Here is an 18747-nt window from a genome sequence, read left to right on the forward strand (position 1 = left end):
AATTCCGTAAGTGTTAAAAGATAAACCTTAAACGCATTTTTCTCCTTCTTCGCCAATTCCTTCTTCAGGAAAGATAATTTAAAATTTACCTATTTTCGCTGAATCTTCTATTAATGTGAGAGACAATTGATCTTTGAATTCATTTGCTACGCTGACATTTGTACCCCAATCGTATGTTTTTGATCGATATAGTGGACTAATAAGCAATTTTACTTTACTGCTCCCATTACCATTACCTTGCAACGCTTGCTAGGTTAAAACATATCGGTGATTCGAGTTTTTCAGGTTGGATTTTAATTTGCATATCATCTAATTGACACATATCGTGAAATGTGCTTTGCGTCTAATTATCATGGTTAACATTGCTCAAGTGCCCTAAAAGCTCCTCATGCCGCTCGCGAGTCTCGCTGATAAATGTATAGACATTCTTTAGTAAATTAGTACATTTTCTACAAATCATCTGAGGCAGTAATTCTTCTGGAGCAGCAACATTCAAACAATAAGATACCAAATGCAAATTATATAGCAAATCTTCTACAAATTGAAACTTATGTTAATTTGTAGCAAATCTTTCAACAGTTCACCGTAAGTTTTTGGTTGAGCATCCATTCCGTTAATCACTTTTTTTAAAGATTGATAACTAGGTGCCATTGACGGCTTCATATTTACTTCAAAATATAGTAAAGTACAACCCGTAATTGGTCTCAGGGATTACGGCCGCCATTCAGATTGGAATTCCCTTGTCATGGCCGCCACAATCGAACATATGCTCATTATCGCATGTACAATCTTGGGCTGCTTGATATTCTCGACTAAAAAGCGGTGTTTTCAAATTCTGAAATGCAACCTTGTGTTTCGTCATAACCATAAGGACAGGAAGGATTTGAAGCGACCGAAAACATATTGCGAAATTCATAATCATCGGGTATATTTTGACTAAATCAACACCTTTAGGCAAATCACCATATATATCGACGTAATTGCTCACGGTATCATTGTCCTTGTAAAAATGTGAGATTACAAATATGAATAAATTATGATTGAATAAAAAAATCAATTGCTTTTATCCATTAATTTGTTAGAAAAAAAAGGACAATTTATTATAAACGCTACGATGATTTAAAAAAAAAACAAAATACCTTGTCCATACGATTCAATAGTTTAATCGACAAAAATGCTTTCCTTAGAAATGGGTGTGTATGTGTGTGTGTATGCCGTAGCATATTGACAGACCTAGAAGATACTTACGGAGATGAAGAAAAATGTGAAAATGAAAAAATTTATGTTTATTTTAATTTTTTTTTTTATGTTTTAGGATCCTCATTTCTCAAGAGTACCGACATCTGTTCAACAATACTAAAGGTATACATGTTAAAAATATATGAACATTAAAAAATTATTTTTGTCGCAAGCTCTATTATTTTTGTTTTCTATTTATTTATGTAAACAATTCATAATAGTAATCAGCTGTAATTTGAAGAACATTTTCAGATTAAAATTATAAAATTGCATTTGTGGCTGAAAGACGGAAAAATTGAAACGATTTTAATAGAAAAAAAACTAGTGTAAATTGCCCAAAAACTCGAGAAAAAAAATGTTCCGTAGTCGGATTTGGTTGGAGTTATGCGGTACGCTCATTGCAATTGGATATTAAATAAAAAGGGACAAAATCAAAATGTACCATCGATAGAAGAAATACAAAAAACCCTAGTGATGTTAGGAGATAAAAATCAAAAATTTATAGATTCTCGTGATTGGATTGGTGCCCTCGAAGTGTGCTACGTGATAGATGCTTTATATAATGTATCGAGCAAAATAATCCATGTAACTAAGTTAGAGAAATTGAAAGATCATTGCAAGCTATTGATGGTTTTGTTATGATAGGCGGCGATATGGATGCTTCTTCTAAGGGTATTGCAGGAATGCACAGGACAGACCAAACTTAACCATATGTACTGCAACATTTTGTGATTTATCTGAAAAATGAAAAAGTCATTTATTAGAAAACAAAAAAAAAAAGGATTTATAAACACAGCCGTTTGGTTACGCCTAAGTTTATTTTCAATATGTAAACACATCCATTTGGTTGCGCAATACCATAATCAGTTGTTTTCCCAAGAAAAAATATTAAATTATTTAAAAGGGTAAAAAAATGTAATTTGAAGAACGTTTTCGGATTTATTGATTAGAACAAGCAGACAAAGGACGAAATTATTAACATGACGGCGATCCCAAGAAATTAACCTTGGTACCACATCTAAATAAAATTTGTTTGTGCAAGTTGAAGCGGAACGAGAATATAGTTTTAATCGCCGTCTATGTTGACAGATATTTGTCATAAAATCATAAAACTTAAAAGCGCATGATTGGATCGAAAAGTGAGCTAGCTGATTTGCTGGGCGAAAGTATTCGCACGTATGAATATATCGAAGAATTAACAGGAAATATTCAAAAATATGCAAAAATCGAACACCAGGTCTCTAAAAATTTACTAAAACTAGTCAGGATGCGTTCAAGGGGAGATAAATGCTCTTATATATATAAGATTATATATTAGTTTGGGGAAAAAGAAATCCATTATTTTTTCGGTAGATGGCTGCACTGATAGATTTCTCGTAAAGTATCGATCAAACAATTTCAGATTTATGCTCGTTGGAAAGGTGACATTTCGCAGTAAAAAAAATTCTTTTGCTGTCTTTTGTTTGATGCATTCAGTTAAAAATGGAAGTGAACAAAGAGAAAATTCGGTACATTTTATAGTTTTTCTTTGACAAAGGCGAAAATGCAAGCCAGGCGGCTAAAATTGTAAATGGTGTTTATGGTTCCGATACTGTAACAGCCAATTAGGTGCAATTTTGGTTTCGTAGATTCCGTTCAGGAATTTTTGATGTTAAAGATGCACCTCGCACAGGTAGGCCGGTCGTTGAAAATGTCGATAAAATCGGAGAAATGATCGAAGTTGACCGGCATGTTAGCAGTCGTAACATGGCCCAGGAGCTAAAAATCGACCATAAAACAGCTTTAAACCATTTACACAAAGCTGGATTCAAAAAGAAGCTTGATGTTTGGGTGCCGCACCAATTAACAGAAAAAAACATGATGGATCGAATTTCCATCTGCGAAGCCTTGGCCAAACGGAATGAGATAGACCCATTTCTTAAACGGACGGTGACTGGAGATGAGAAATGGATCACATACGATAACCCTGTGCGAAAACGATCATGGTCAAAGAGCGGTGAAGCACCTCAAACGGCCAGGAAGGTTTTGCTATGCATTTGGTGGGACTGGAAGGGGATTATTTATTATGAGTTGCTTCCATATGGCCAAACGCTAAATTCTGATCTCTACTGTCAACAACTGGACCGTTTGAAGATAGCGATTGACCAGAAACGGCCAGAATTGACCAACAGGAGAGGTGTCGTGTTCCACCAGGACAACGCTAGGCCACACACATCTACAGTGACTCGCCAGAAACTTCGGGAGCTTGGTTGGGAAGTTTTAATGCATCCGCCATACAGTCCGGACTTGGCACCAAGCGATTATCATCTTTTTCTTGCATTGCAAAATTTCTTTAATGATAAAAAATTGGAATCTAGGGAGGATTGTAAAAATCGACTACTAGAGTTTTTTGCAAATAGAGACCAGGACTTCTATGAGAGAGGCATTTTGAAGTTACCTTTAAAATGGCAACCAATCATACAACAAAACGGTGCATATTTGACCCAAATCGGACAATCCGAAGCATGTTAAATAAAGTCCTGAAGTTCATATAAAAATAATGGATTTCTTTTTCCCCAAACTAATATTATGTAAAACCACTAATAATATACATATTTATGCAAAAAATTATTAATAACAATAACTGCTGATATTTATGCATATTATAGGGACTCTTTCAAATAAAAATATAAAAAAAAAATATTTTTCAATTGATTGTTTACAACGCTAACACCGTTTTTAAAGACAATCAACGTTCTTTTCATCGAATATTTAATGTTTTATGTATTGTTTTTCTTTCGAAATTGCTGTAGTTTCTTTAGCCTATGTGCTTACATACATTCTTTCACATCTTTTCTGCATGTAAGATCTTGCTGACGGCTTTGTTCATTTTCTCGTCTTCCAAGACTTAAATACAACTTCAGTTATCTATAGTATCGCCGTGATTTTTATTATTTGAAATATTTCTTGATGAGCGATGCTTGTTCTTCCCCACATTTTCATATTTTTATTGATTCTCATTACACTTTAGGGCTCAGCCGGCAAAATATGATAAAATAAAGGAAATGATCCAAGATCCTAAAGATGGCCAACAAATAGTACGAATTATTTCTAGTCGAGATAACAATGTTCACGAAGTTGAAACGGCCGATACGTAAGCTGAGAATTTTCTGGATAAATAGAATAAATTCTAATATCATACATGAAGAGACTTTTTTTTATCCTTTGATAATGTAACTATGCCTACAAAATTCAGAAAAAAACTTTGGAGTTAAACGAAGCGATTTCATTCTAGTGGAACCTATCGAAGAGGGCGATAAAGTTAAAGCAGAGATTTGTAAGTTCTTAACAGCCGAACAAATCAGGCAATTCATTAAGACTGGTATTTGGTCGGTATACTTTAAGAGGGACGATGACGAATCGACGTTACGCAAGTAATTATGTTAAAGAAACTTGTGATGAAAACGTAGAGGAATTCGAAGAAAAATTCAGTGGACCCTGTCATTTATCTCCGAATAGAAATCGGCCAAGACTTTTAGTAGCATTTGAAGATGAAAGTACAAGTTCAAAAGATGACAGCTAACTTACCAATTTACATAGCAAAATGTGCAGAATAAGTATTTTTAATATCTACCATGTAACTCGATCACATTTATTTTTATAATTTTCTTTCTATTCGAGGAAGTCGTTAATTGCATATTTAAGTATTAGAAACAAATGTTTGCAAGAGTTAATGGGGCAGGCCGTACAATATCTGCCTTCCCTGATTTTGCAAAATTTGAAAATGTGGCCAAAGCGACCGCAATTGAAACACAGTTTAACAGCAGGGATAAAGCAGTCCACTGGGACAATACAGTAATTGAATTTAACGTTTTTGGGGATTAATTTTCCCTTGAAGTCAATCTTCATGCAGTTTTTAGGAATGAATATTTCTTTGTTAGCAAGATCCCTTCTATCAAATCTCGTGACGGAAACGATCTCAATTCAAACCCGAATTTTTTAGTAAATTATTAAAATAAAAAATTTTGTATTTAAAGTTTTTATTTTATACTTGTTGTTGCTGTCGTTTTCTTAATTCGTCTATTTTGTTTATTTTCACGTTTTTCAATTATTATTATATTATCGCATTTTCTTATTTTATTATATTATAATTTTTTTCAAGTAATATAAGTAATTTAAGTAATAAATTGTAAATAATATAAGTAATGGCTGCATAAAAAACAGAAGCACAATAATAGCATTGAAGTACGTCTGCCAGTCAGCCCAATTGAAGTAGACGCAGCAAGTAAACATGATATTCATAACGGAAATAGGAAACCAACTTTAAATAATTATGAGTGCGAAGACTATACTAAATTATCAGCTAATTTGCATTCTCCATTGCTCTTCTGTCATCAACATTTTTTTTAAACAAAATAATTATTTTATAATTTTATTGTTTTATGTTTTAAAAAAATACATAAACATTTATAAAAAAATAAAAGAATAGCCTTATCTTTATTTATTAATGTTAAAAGGTGAATGTTGAGGCCAAAATTAATTTAATTATTTTGATTATTAACTGTCCCCTCAGCTAGGGTTGCTGGGTCAGACAATGTTGCCGGCAAATCACAACCGAAGGAGGTATCATTATCAACGCAATATTTGATGACCGTGTGCCAACGAGAATCTAAAAGGAGTAGGTAGGGGTTGACGTATATAATAAGAAGGTCGAGATATCGCGACGTTAATACGTTTCTCTTTTTGAATGAAACCTAATGCATGGCGCACCCTTGACGAACCCCTCTATTTATAAAAATATTTATTTGTTGACATCATTAGCACGGTCTTCTTTCAATACAGATTTTTGATGCAGCGACTGTCTTTTTCGCCCATAGCAATTTTTAATTTGCCATGCTCTACTTGGCCAAAGAATTTTTCATAAACTACGAAAGAAACAAAAACATCTTCGTGCACGTCCCTACAGTTCTGGATTAGAACCTGAATGCAGGTGCCCATGCCTTTCCATGATGAATCGCATTTACTATAGAGCTTCAGCTCAGTTACCCTTAGGAATATTTTCAAAACAGGATTCATTGACAACATAAGGACTATTTAATCCTTAATCCGCGCTTACTCCTTCAGTAGACAGAGCGCCGCGCTGCTCACTCCTTTTATGATATTTTGTCGGTGTTCACATATAAAATAAATGGAGAACTAAACAAGCCAGAATAAAGATCTCAATCAATCAATCAGAAGTTCCATTCCAGTCCCGTTATTGCCAATCCATTTTGTGGTGAGCTAAATGTTTCTCTGTATTTTGAAAGCAACTTCTGTTAAGCATAAGAATTTTAAAATTGCTCTAAAACAGTTTCTGCCATTAAAAAAAATTATGGATGAAGAAACCTTAAAATTTTACATGCATATTCTTTAAAGGCACCATTAATAATACGCTTATTCTCAGATTCTCAGGCAATTTTTATTGAGAAGTGTAAACAAACGTATAAGCTTATTCTCGCCTGGTTGGCATTTTTATACAAATTATTGAGAATATATACGCTATTTTCGCCGAATTTTATACATGCGACAGCTGTTCATAAACAAAATATGAAAATTCTTTTTTTGTATGCTGGATGTTATATGTTTTGGTAGGTAGGCAAAGACGATTTTTCTGATGAGTAGTAAACCGTTCAAAAAAAGATTTAATTTTATGATAGAAAATAAATGTAAACAAAAATGTAACCATACATTTATTGGAAAGAAAATGTAATAATATATATTATATATAAACACTAAAAAAGCTATAACTATAAAGTATTTGAATAGCAAAAAGAAACCAATGATACGAAAAATACATCCAAATGTCATTAATTAAATAAAATGCGAAAAAATAGCAAAACTAATTTAAACTTGCCTGGAGTTGAAGAGCCTTGAAGCATATGTGTACATAGGTATTTTTATATGTTATGTAAATATAATAAATAAAATATAATAAAATAATCATTTCTCGCTTCTTTAGTATATATTATAATTTGTATAAAAATGCCAACAAACTGAAAATAAGCATATACGTTTGTTTACACTTCTCAATAAAAATTGCCTAAGTATCTGAGAATAAGCGTATTATCTATGGTGCCTTTAAAGAATAAGCATGTAAAATTTGGCGCCTTTAGAGAATAAGCGTGTATGTCGTTCTCGCGCACATCGTTAGGTATATGCTTCTTGCTTGATCTCACTGCGTTCCTAAAAACCAAGCGAAAGCAACACTAGTGTTAATTTCAACATTAGTGTAATTTTACGAATTACCTGTCCTTGGAATTCCTCCACAGAACCAATTTTAGGCATTGCTACGTCGGCTTTAACAAAAAGGTCGCGCAAATGTTTAACTTGTTTCTTCTACGGAGTTGGCATCATCAATGGATTCCGGTTTAATATTATTACGACACAATTTAACTGTCATTAGAAAGACCTTTAAAAATGAAATACTTGTTACGAAATACTAGATAGAAGGGATTGTGCTTTTAAACTTACGTTCTACGCTTCGTAAGGATTATACCACGAGAGCGAGTCTCTTTCCTGCATATTTCCACTACGTATTCCGCAGAAGAATATGCCATGTATTTTAGGTCGATTAGGTGATTGCGGCAGTATTACGTCAAGTTGCTTCAGCATTTTAGCTTCCCCAGAATTCTCTCCTCTTATCATTCGTAACAGTTCCGCATTGTAAAACAGTTCACTAAAAACATTAAGTATGGACGGCAGTGTCCGGTAATTGTAATTTTGTAACCGAGGGTCAAAGCCACATGTAAGGGGAAAACTATGAAGATTTCCTAAGTATGGAGCACGCGAAAGAATTCTCTCCAAAAATAATAGCGAAAAACCACGTTTACGAGCATATCTGTTTATAACGACTGCTTGCAATTGATGGGGATCTCCAGCAAGGATTATCTGGCCACGCTCTTTTGATACTTGAGCAACAGCAACCATAACGTCAGTTTCTGTGCACTGGCTTCATCAATTAGCACGTGCGTAAAATGATTGGATGGAAAACCCATTTGCAAAAAATTTCCTAGGGTAGCGCAAGTACCAATCGTTACTCGATGGCGCCCTAAATACTTTATTTGACATTTTAGTTTGAGTCCGGACTTAGTCACAATCATCTATATAGGTGTCATGTATGCCAATATCCCCTGTTGCGAAATACGGCATCAAATGCTCTGGTATAAGTTTTATTTTGAGCACATCGGATTCGATCAAATGCGTCGCTATTAAATCAGCAGATCAACGGCAACTCTGTTCAAGCGTTGTGGTCATATTTTTCTCTTTGTGAAAAAATTTTTGCAATTTAATTTCTTTATTGCGTTATACGTTTTTAAAAGTTTTCAAACTTATTAAAATTTATAGAACTTTTTATGTGTTTATTGGGAAAAGTTTTCATCGCGGATACCGTACGTGTTTTCCTTTAAATACATTAAAAAAAAAAAAGAAAAAAAAAATTAAAAATATCTGACATTTTATTCAGTAGTTTCCCAAACCTTTTCTAATGAGTGGTTATTTCACAAATAATAAACAATAGACAAAAATAAGGCATAATGGCCCCGGGGCCGCCAGATAAAAACTCGAATAGATTTCATCTATTAAGTGATATATCCCCCCAACGAAAAAAAGTAAAAATTCCGATTTTCCGGTGTTGCCAATCAGTGATATAACTCCTATTGATAAAAAATATATTGTTATTTCTTCAACCGATGCTAGAATAACAATTCCCCAAATTAGCCCTTTTGCTATAAAAGAAGCTCTAGATAGCATTACAACATACATCGACTCCATCTCGATTGTACGCGATGGGAATCTGGTCCTCGCTGGGAACCCGCGCGCAACCGAAAAGCTCATAAAGGCCAAATCTTTAGCTAATCTATGTGCTATTTCAGCTAAACTACATGAGAAACTTAACTCGGTTCGAGGCGTAATTTATGCCCCTTGCTTAAAGCATGAGCCGGAAGATGAAGTTGTCCGCGAAATGGGCAATCAAGGAGTGACTGAAGTATATAAATTTACCAAACTGAATGATGACGGAAAAACAAGCTCTCCTACAGGAAGGATTATTTTAACTTTTGATCGCTATCGATTACCGCGAACAGTTGATGTGGCGTGGTATAAATGTAAAGTAGAACTATACATCCCAAATCCTGTGAGGTGTAAAAATTGCCAATGCCTGGGTCATACGGCAAAAAGATGCACTAGTGCTGCATCTTGTGCTAACTGTGGTCATCCTCCACACTGAAAGCTGTACCCGTAGTTTCTGCATAAATTGCAATGATCAACACTCAGCGTTAGACAAACAATACCCACGTTTTGTACAGATGCGTGAAATACTAAAAATCAAAACAGAAAATTACTGTAGCATGGGCGAAGCGCGACGCACATACCGGGAAAGAAATCCATCTGTAGCCCATGGAATTGGCAAAAGTAATACCTGCGCTGCTGTTGCCTTGCAAATCGACCCTAGTAAGACTTTAACTCCAACTGCTTCCAATGAAAAACCTGTTCCACCATTAACCAAAAATTATATTGCGAAACCAGTTACATCACTTGCCAAAGATAATATTGAAAAAACCAAAGCAACTGCAAATATTGAAAAAATTAAAACAACAACACATATGCTAAAATCTAATATACCAAATTCTCCAGAATCTCCAGCTATCAACTTTACTCAACAAATCACAAGTGGTAATGAATCCGTTCTTTCATCCATTAATCAACCTTCAATTTCAAATTATTCACGTGCGCCAACTCGTTGCGCTTCAAATGTACCAAATCACAGTACAGATTATTCTGCTGGTAAGAATAAATCATTCACGAAAAATTCCTATAGCGACCTTCTCGACGGAGACGCTGACATGTCAACTTAACCCTCCCTCCACTCTGCTTACATGTCATTACAATTAAATAAAGTTTTTAAAATTCTACAATGGAACATTAAAGGACTTATTAATAATTTTGATGAACTCCGTACACTCATAACTGATTTTAATCCAACCTTTTTATCGCTTCAAGAAACCCATTGTAGAAGCTCTTTTAATCCTATTCCACCCAAATCATATACTGGATACTTCACGAATGCTGATCAAAACTCATATTTCAAACAAGGAGTATGTGTTTTTATAAAATCAAGTATATCTCACCAACGAATAAATTTAAGCTCAAATATACAAGCCGTAGCTATACAAATAATATTAAAGATAAAATTTACAGTGCTTTCGCTCTATATTTCATCTTCGCAATCGTTTTCTCAGCAAGAACTCTACAATTTATTCTCCAACGCACTTCCCAACTCATCATACTTTTTCACATATTGATTTAACATGTTGCTCTCCCTCACTTCTTCCTTTGGTTTCCTGGTCTATTTCTGATGATCTACATAATAGTGATCACTTTCCAATCATAATCGATCTTAAACTTTCAACGTCCTCTGCTACTCCAGCAAAACAGGCCAAATTCCTCCTAGATAAAGCGGATTGGATCAATTACTCCAAACAGGTGGAGTCATTTTTGAATTCAAAGCCATTTAACGGGAAATGCAACCATGATGCTGCTATTATGTCTAAAGCGATTCGCACGGCTGATCTTCTCTCTATTCCTCAATCCTACACCTCTTTTAAACGAGCTAGCGTTCCTTGGTGGAACAACACGCTTTCGTTTTTGAGGAAAAATAAAATGGATCTATGGCACCGCTTTAAGAGATGTCCTGATCAGAATCGCTTGTTATTATACAAAAAGGCCAATGCTCTATTCAGGAAGGAATTACGGAAATCAAAGGCACTTAGTTTCGAACTTTTCTCGGGACGAATTCACAGAAATACGTCAATGAAAGTTGTCTGGAACAAAATCAACAGACTTAATGGGACTTCAAACCTGAACGAAATTTCTGCCATCTGCACTCCCAATGGAACTTTAACTGACGCAGATGAGATTTCTAATTACTTTGGACAAATGTGGTGTGAATACTCCTCTGACAGCAACTTCTCCAGTGCTTTCATCGAAAAATAAAAGGCTCCAATTTCTCTTTCAAATAATATCGATAGATGTGCCATGTTCCTGGAAAATTGTGTATCTATCTCAGAACTTGGAAGTTGACTCTCCAATTTGAAGGGGAAGACACCTGGTCTAGACCGCATCTCATACCAAATGATCAGTGCTATGTTTAAGTCTAGTAAAAAGAAATTACTGGACCTATATAATCCGGTATTTATGACTGGCCATATACCCTACATGCGAAAACTGGCAACAGTTGTTCCAATTCCAAAGTCAAAAAATGTCTCCATCGCATCAGATTATCGCCCAATTTCTCTTTTATCTTGCCTCTCTAAGGTTTTAGAGAAGATTATGGCATCTAGATTATCTTGGTTTCTTGAGTCCAAGAACCTGATAACAAAGCAACAAGTTGGTTTCAAGCGGGGTAGAGGGTGCATCGACGCTCTGTTACATATTGATTATTTCACAAGCAAAGCAATTTCCGAACGAAATCACGTAACAATTCTCTCAATTGATTTCGAAAAAGCATTTGACAGAGTTGGTCTTCATGTTATCTTAAGACTCTTGAAATCATGGAATGTCGGACCCAAATTCTTCAACTATATCAAATCATTCATGTCGCATCGGCGGTTCAAAGTTAGAATCAACAATCATCTTTCTGATTCCTTTCCGCTAATGAATGGCATTCCGCAAATTTCTCCTCTCTCTGTGACGCTTTTCCAGATTGCTTTCAACGAAATTACCAAAATTCTTTGCCGTGTACCAAGAGTGGAACATTGTCTCTACGCGGACGATGTATACATTTTTTCAAAAGAAAAAGACAACACGAAAGCAAATAACATCCTCGAATCTATTGCATGTGAGATCTCCACATGGGCAAACTCGTCAGAGGCTAAAATTTCTATACAAAAATCAAAAAAAATGCACATTTGTCGAAAACAAGCCATGCGCATATTAACACTATTGCTTATCTTACGAAAATGCTTGTGTTAAGCAAGATTGACTATGCTTTGATAATTTATGGCAATAGCTGCAAATCTAATATTAACATCCTTAAACCGGTCTATCACCAAGCCGTTAGAGCAAGTTGTTATGCTTTTCGGACGACGCCCATAAATAATATTATAATTGAAACTGGTCTCCCAACCTTAGAAAATAGACTGTATGAATTAAAAGCTAAAATAGTCCCTAAGCTTCTTAATTCAAACAAATCCATTCTCGGTGATGATGTAAGAAAGATTATTATTGCGAAGAAAATTCCAAAGTCACCATCTGCAATTGACCATTGTTTGTGCATCGCAAAGGAATTGAACATTCCCTTAAAAATTTCCCGTTCTTTTGGTGTTAAACTCCCTAGATTTTGAAAGACTGCTCTTTTGACATCTCATTGTCTATGCACAAGAAAGAAGATACTCCAAATTACGTCTTCAGGAATCTAATAGCTGAAAAAACCCAAGTATTGGACAGTACTGGTTGGAATCTTTTGTACACAGACGGCTCAAAATCTCCTGGTCTGCCTCCTGCTTTTGCGGTGGTAGATGCTACAGGACGGGTTCTTCTCAACCACATATTTCACGAAAGTACTTCAACTTTCACAACCGAAGCCAGAGCTATCCTTCACGCTGCCAACCTTGCCCATAAAAACAAACTCAAAACCGTTATTGTTACCGACAGTTTGTCTGTATTACAAGCTGTTCGGAATCCTTCGACTTCGAGATGGAGCACCATCAACAAATTAAGGAATATAATTACTACACCCGACGGAAAAATTAAAATGTTATGTGTACCAAGTCACATCGGCTTACTGGGAAATGAGCAGGGTGATCGAGCGGCAAAGTATGCTGCTTCTGCTCCTCTAATTATGGATGATGTCATGGAAAAGTTGGATCTTCAAAGATACATTGGAAGAAAAGTTAAAGAGAAAATTGCAGAAGGAAATTTAAAATACCATCATCAACACTACTCTTGCATTAACCCTCAATTAACTCCACCTCTATATCCAACAAATGTTGAGAAAACCAAGATCCAAACATTCTCGAGAATTCGCCTTGGTCATACAATTGCAACTCACCAATGGATCCTAAAGAAGTCTTCTTCCCCAATCTGCAGTTGTGGACAAACTCTTACTATAAAGCACATTCTCTGCGACTGCCTCAACTTTTCCTTGGCTAGAATTATTGCATTTGGAACGATTAACCCTTTGAACATTCTACAATCAGTTTCAGAACAGAATATCAATTCTATACATTACTTTATTAATACTACTAAGCTCATTATCTAATGTACATTTTATTATTCTTTTTTATAATTAGAGCCGATAGCCTGTGTTGCTAGTGCTCAATGTCTTTTTTTTAGTCTAAGAATTCATTTCATTAAAATTAAAGTAATAATAATAATAAATCAGCAGATATATTGGAAGGTGTGCCTACAAGCAAACGTGCACTGGGTATCAATTTAAAAATTTGCAAAATGGTCTCTACTAGCGTTGCAGTTTTTCCTGTGTCGGAGGGTCCGAAAATCACGTATGGCATGTTGTAAGCATCTCCTTGTAGTATATTTGCTACCACTTTTTTTTTGCATAGAGTTCAGTGTGCAATTGCGCCATTTACACTGGCAGCTGTCTAACAAGAATTTTCCTCATCATTTAATTGTATATCTAATAGTGGGTATTCACGCGTCCTTACTCGAGAGGGAAACAAGAATTGTTCGCCTAAATTTTTAACCGCTCGTGAGACGGCGCAGTGCTGTTTACGGTAGCCATAACGGGAAAGTAAAATTCTAAACGATAATCTTCGCCGTTACATTTTCGCTGAAAGTTGGCATCGAATTTAAGCAGGATGCGATTGAAAAGCACTTTGTGTATAACTCCTTCATACATGCGTTTGGCATTTTTGTCGTCGGCTCAGGGGTTTTTGGCTTTAACAATCCAATTACCAACGAAGGACGGCGTTCAGAAAGATTTTCTGTGGTCAAAGCTAAATACTCCCGCTCACATGTGAAATGCGCTCGTTCACAGTTATACATGCGGAAATTGACAAAACACTCAATCCCTTCTAAATATACGAGTGTTTGAAAGTGACTCTCGTAGTTACTTATGTGAATAAGACATTTAAAATTATAGAAAAAAAAATTGTTCTCTTACATGACAGTTGAACAACTGATTCTGACAAATTGACAAATTGAAAGTAGGAGGAAACTAGGTGCCAAGATGTAAATTAAAGAAAACAAATAGAATTATTATTTTATTGTTTTCTATTTTCAATCATTTCAATTTGTCGAGCTATTTCTTCATATTTATATGGAAAATAATACATATGTTGATTAAATTCGAAAACACAACGCTGAAGGAAATAGGAGATTAAAGAAAAAATGTCGAATTAAAGAAAACAATAGTGTAAATGTAAATAACTGACATGTATCTTTTGAAGAATTAACAAACCATTTATCTTCATATTCCAGTTATTCAACTCCTATGAACTATTCCCTAAAACATGAAAAAAAACTTGGAGTGACTTTATCGTAGTTCAAAACTTGAATTTTATTAACAGTAGTAAAATTTATTGATCATGATTTGTTTTTGGTCTTCATGCCGTCTGCCTCTTCGTTTCTGAGGGGGCTTTGGGCCCGTCTACCTCTTCGCCCTCCGCATGGCTTGTCGATGGGGGCCGCACCTACCAGAATTATTGCTACCAGAGGCGTGTTCTTCAATTCCACGCCGTCGATCCTCTTCAATGCATCTTGAATGATGTCTTTGATTATTTGTATTTCTTTTTTTTTTTGGAAATATATAAAAGTTAATAATCCGATAAAATAAAAAATTTCAAAAATTTTACCTGTTCAGAGAATGATATCCTTCTTTTCTCTTTTGTTGTCTTCTAAAAATATATATAAAATAATATTGATAAATTTATATTGGAAAGAAATGAAATCTTACCTGACATGTTAACTCTTCTTATCTTAGAATCATAGAAAATATTTTCCAAAGTTTCTAAGCGATGTCCGCCAATTAAATTATAAGATGTACGTTGAATATTTACTTGACGTAGCGCACCAACATTTCCTATATTAGCATAGTTTGTTAAATATGTTGCTGTTGCTGTTGACCGGATTTATACGTAAGTACCGTATAATGGCTTCACGACAGAGATTGGCTAGATGTACTAATAAGCCATGTTTAGAAATTTCAGCTAAATTAAAAACATTTATTTACTTATTCAAGTTTGAATGTACGAATGTAATTTTACAATTTAGGAAAATATAAGAAATTGTTTACCGAAATAGCTTTTTGAATGCGATTTTCTTTACACTCGTCGTTATTGATATCATCACCTTCACCAGAATTTTCTTGTTTACCGTTATTCTTTTCCGACAATAAATTTTCTCGATCGTGACCATCATCTTTATATGGTAAAAAGATATAATTTTCAATATTTCGAGGTGAAAAATGGTTTATAAAAGTGAATTGACATAAAAATAAACTTTGCCAAATTCTAACCATGCAGGTCCACTTTTTGCTTATGACCGCATATAAAGATTCTCAAGAAATGTAAATTCTTGGATCAAATTCCATATAAAATTTCTCCCTTATAAAAAAATTAAACTACATTTTAAACTATTCTGGGTTTTGGATACCTTCGCACAAAGTTAATACGTCCGTGCACTACAAGCAGTGTATGGTATAAAAATTACACCCATGCACTACAAGCAGTGCATAGTATAAAAATTGTTAAAAACTTCGAGTTACGTGAAAGTAATAATAAAGAAATATATTGATAGGTCTTTCGTCAATAAATTCGCGAAAGTGACAGGATCATTACGATTTTTACAATCACCCGCTTTACTTTCAAAAGTGCCTGATCCGAAATAGTTGCCTGCCACAGTTCTCATTTCTTTGCCTTAAAGTCGTTACAAACATTTTATACAGCTGTTTCTACTGGCTTAGGTTGACCAGTTGAAATTTCTGAAATACAACCCAAAGGCATTTCTGTGCACGACGTGTAACGTTTTTTGTTAAGTTGTATTTTTGACTTTTAGGCTTATGTACATTAGGTGTACCGCAACATCATGATAACGATGACCAGTCTTTTGACATTTGCAGCAGACTAGTCCAAGTTCATCCAGTTTCTCAGTACACTTGGTATCATATAAGTAGATATTGTTATTATATTAAATTATATAAAAATTAAAATTTTAATTAATGATAAGTGTAACAAAGTATGTTATTAATAAAACTAATACTTTGTTATACATTACAGTTTTATCACTTTTTGGTTTGATTTAAACGTCTCTTTCCGTCTATTCATCTTTTTCCTTGTATTTAATCTGCAAGCTTCAATTTGTTAAACATTTCGATAAAATTTATATGCTGACATTTACTGGTAAATGCAATTGGTCACGAAAACAAAGTTCATAAGATAAAAGGGTATAATTCTCAATGCTTCAATTATATCATGCCAGTAATTTAACCTGAAAAATTAACTGTACTAAATTTGGACCTTTTTGGCCTATTTTTAGGATCCTATCCTAACAACGATTTTCACGAAAATTGATCCTTACTAGAGAAGTAAAGTCTATATTTTGGCGCGTTGTGATAAGAATAGACCCATAATGTTACCGTAATTTCATACAAAAATGAACTTTGAATTATATTACAAGCACATGAAAAATATGCCTTTGTATAGAAACAAGATATAATTTTTGTGTTCTACAATTAAAAAAATAAAAATTGTCTTAGATAATGTGGTGTAGGATATTTAATGGTCGGCTATCATCTGGATGGAGATTAATTCCACTTTGTAACGTAGTGTTAAGCAATCCTAAGAAATCACTCACCGACATGCTTCTCACATTCAAACGAAGCGCGGTCCATGAACGAGCCTCCGTCGTTATACATTTGACTAAAGCGACGGCTCTTATCGCATTTTGATCATCCGTAACCATAATACTGCAATCATTTTCCAAAATGTGATTAATTTTACGAAGCATATCCTTTTCAACGCCTGTATCTTCGCCGAATTTTAACAATTCATATAGTCTATGATAAAAGTTTACGGTTTTAAAACATCTTAAGGTAAAACCACAATCCTAATGACGTACGCATATGACATGTTCCTATTGCAATTGCATTTTTCCATAGCCCATTTTTCTGATAGCCTATGAATTCCGTGTCAAACGAACAACTCATCGTTTGAGGCTATGCATGAAAGAATTTCTTTTTTTCGTCCATTTCATAAGACCATATATAGGTAAACGTAAGGAGCAAAGCAGTACACAGTTCAGTTCAATTTAGTTGAGTGTTTTCAACGTTTTTGGGGTGTGTGGCTAAGTCTTATCGCATAGAAGAAGCAATCTATGTTATCTACTGACATGTTGTAGCGCATTCCCCTTCAATGTCAAACTGGAGTGTGCCAATTGCTCTCTGGAAGCGTTTTGTATATCCTACACCACTTGTGGCATCAGGTATATTAAACTTAGATGTTGCTCATGTCTTTGTTCTGCTTCTCGGTATATTAAGTTAGATACAACTAAAAATCCGGTTCCACATAGTTCTTGGTGACAATATCTTATCCATCTTTAAGATTTCTCTTCGCTCTCAGTTCCAACCATTGATACTGGAATATATCGTGTAAGGAAGCGTTTTGCTTCCTTACTAGTAACAGGTCCGTCTGCTTAAATGTCCACCCGTAGACCCTAGTAACTTCAGTCCAGTTCCTCCGTCCGCGCGAAAAAGAAACCGAACACCTCTGGGTAGGGCACTGGCTCATCCGCCCCTGGCCCTAGCGTAAGGTAAGAAACCATTAACCGCATAAACGGCATAACTTAAACATTACACAAGTTTGTATGAACACTCACACGAGTATAAAATATGTATAGAATCTGTACAAAACCGGTATAAAACCATTACAATATATGAACACACACGAGTATAAAATATGTACAGAATCTGTATAAAATCTGTATAAACTCACTACGGTATATGAACACTCACACGAGTATAAAATATGTATAGAATCTGTATACAATCTGTAGAAAGTCTTTACAATACATGAACACACCCATGAGTATAAAATATGTACATAATCTGTACAAAATCTGTATAAAATCACTACGATATATGAACACTCACACGAGTGTAAAATATGTATAGAATATGTATATAATCTGTAGAAAATCAGCAAATTATATAAACACAGGAACAAGTATAAAATAGGTATAAAATCGTTAGAATGAATAAAATATGTATGAAATGGCTAAAATGTATAGAATATGTAAAATATATAAACCCGCGCACAAGTATAAAAATAGGTTTAAATTTGTTTAAAATGCATAAGCATATATGACCACGCATAAACTGTACACGGGCATGGAAATCTCTAGAAAAATATATAAACGCCGTTAGGCCATACAAAACATACACACAGGGATAAACATTTAGGGAGAAAAATAAGGGATAAGCACACACGATCTTGCAAAACGCGTAGACTACAGAATCACATATAGCAACGTATAAGCGCC

At 34.6% G+C, this 18747-nt stretch overlaps 1 pseudogene; it reads right to left on the reverse strand.

Moving 5' to 3' along the window:
* Positions 1–5759: 5759 nt before the first annotated feature.
* Positions 5760–17339, reverse strand: LOC119641068 (annotated as a pseudogene).
* Between the last annotated feature and the right edge of the window lie 1408 nt (positions 17340–18747).

Source organism: Glossina fuscipes, unplaced genomic scaffold (assembly GCF_014805625.2).
Source record: "Glossina fuscipes isolate IAEA_lab_2018 unplaced genomic scaffold, Yale_Gfus_2 142, whole genome shotgun sequence".
Lineage (NCBI taxonomy): Eukaryota > Metazoa > Arthropoda > Insecta > Diptera > Glossinidae > Glossina > Glossina fuscipes.